The sequence below is a fragment of the Penaeus chinensis genome, chromosome 26, assembly GCF_019202785.1.
Source record: "Penaeus chinensis breed Huanghai No. 1 chromosome 26, ASM1920278v2, whole genome shotgun sequence".
Taxonomy (NCBI): domain Eukaryota; kingdom Metazoa; phylum Arthropoda; class Malacostraca; order Decapoda; family Penaeidae; genus Penaeus; species Penaeus chinensis.
In genome coordinates, this window is record NC_061844.1 from 16,415,425 (window position 1) to 16,417,750 (window position 2,326).

The window sequence follows — 2,326 nt, forward strand, 5'->3', positions numbered from 1 at the left end:
CCTCTCCCTCTCCCTCACCTCCTCTCTCTTCCTTTTACTTTCTCCTTCTTTCCAATTTCTCCTTTCCCTCCTTCCCCTCGTTCCCTATTTTTCCCTCTCCCTCTTCCTTTTCTTCCTTCCCCCCTTTCCCCCCCTCTCCCTCTCCCCCTATCCTTATTTTTCCCTCTCCCTCTCCCATATACACCTCCCAACACCCCTATCCCATTCCCATTAATTCCCACTTAGGAATACTGACAAACAGCCTATTCCCGCGCATAGTCAGTCAAATAGCCACATTGCAGACTGGTCGTTTGTAGCAAAATAAATAAATAAGTAAATAAATAAATAGACAAATAAATAAATAAATAAATAAATGAATAAATGAATAAATGAATAAATGAATAAATGAATAAATAAATGAATGTGAAATATATTTCTAACTAATACAAAATACGTGTGTTATTAAATGTATACAATTTACGATTTCCTGGCGAGGTGATAGATAGAGAAGGAGAGAGAAAGGAGAGAGAGCAAGAAGAGAGAGAAAGGAGAGAGAGCAAGGAGAGGGAGAAAGGAGAGAGAGCAAGGAGAGGAAGAAGAGGAGAGAGAAAGGAGAAAGAGAAGGAGAGAGAAAATATAGAAAGGAAAAAGAGAGAGAACGAGCTAAAGAAAAAAAAAGAGGAAATGAAAAAAGAAAAAAAAGAGAAAGAGGAGATAAAGTAAGAAATGAGAAAAGGGAGATAAATAAATAAATAAAGGAGATAAAGAGAGAAAAGATAAGCCCTACAGCAGCGTCGATTTCCTGGTGAAAGAAAGAGAAAGGAGGTATAAGGAGAGAAAGAAGAGGGGGAGAAAGAAAGGAGAGAAAGGGAAAAAATGAGGAAGAAATGGGAGAAAGAAAGGAGGGAAAGGGAAAAAGAGAGGAAGAAATGGGAGAGAGAAAGGAGAGAAAGGGAGAAGAAGAAAAGTGAGAAAAAAAGAGAAAGTAAAGAGGAGGGAAAAGGAAATAAATAAGAAAAAAAAAAAAATACATAAAAAAGTAATTCACAAAAAGATAAATATACACACATTTTACGAATTCACGGTAAAAGAAACTGAAATAAAGAATAAAGGAGGAAAAAGCAGAGGAAAGATAATTGTATATCAGTAATATGCAAAAAGGCCCGAGGCAGTGCCAGGGAGTGCCATATCGTATGTGCCATGCAATGCCTAACTGCGGGGAAAAGTGACAAACAAAAAGAGAAGTTGGAGAAAAAAAAATGAATAAATGAATGTAGAGAAGAAGTGGAAATAATTGTAGTGAGAAGAGTTTGATGATAATGATGTGAATTAGTGTAACAGTAACGAAGAGAGGCAAAGCAGAAGTAAATAGCAATAATGAAAATTGTGATAATTGAAATAATAATAACGATGGGGACAAAGACAACAAAGACATTGTTATCATTATGATTACATATTTCATCTCAGTAACTGTCATCATAATTATCTTTATTCTTATAACTACTATCATCATCATATATACATAATCTTCGTCATTTTTATGTACGTATATATATATGTATGTATGTATGTATGTATGAATGAATGAATTAATGAATTAATTAATTAATTAATGAATTAATGAATTAATGAATTAATTAATGAATGTATGAATGTATGTATGTATGTATGTATGTATGTGTGTGTGTGTGTGTGTATGTGTGTATATATGTGTGTGTGTGTGTGTGTGTGTGTGTGTGTGTGTGTGTGTGTGTGTGTGTGTGTGTGTGTGTGTGTGTGTGTGTGTGTGTGTGTAGGTATGTATGTATGTTTGTGTGTATGTTTGTGTGTAGTTAGTTTATATAAATCTTATACACTGTATATGTTATATATTATATTTTATATGGAAACAAATCAACATAAAAGGAAATCTAAAAAGCAAGAAACTTCAAAACCCAAATTAACATGGACGAGGCGGACGGACACAGAGACCAGAACAAACAAAACTAATGCTCATTCTCTCTCTCTCTCCCTCCCCCCCTCTCCCCCAATCTCCCTCTCTCTCTCTCTCTCTCTCTCCCTCTCTCCCTCACTCCCTTTCTCTCTCTCTCTCTCTCTCTCTCTCTCTCTCTCTCTCTCCCTCTCTCCCTCCCTTTCTTTCCTTTTTTCTCTTTCTCTGTCTCTCTCTCTCTTCCTCTGTCTGTTTCTCCCTCTGTCTTTCTCTCTTTCTTTCTTTTTTTTTCTCTCTCTCTCTCTTTCTCAGGTCTCTCTCTCTCCTTCTGTGTGTGTCTCTTTCCCTCTTTCTTCCTCCCCTCCCTTCCTTTCCCTTCTATCTCTCCACCTCTCCCATCCCTCCCATCCCCCTCCA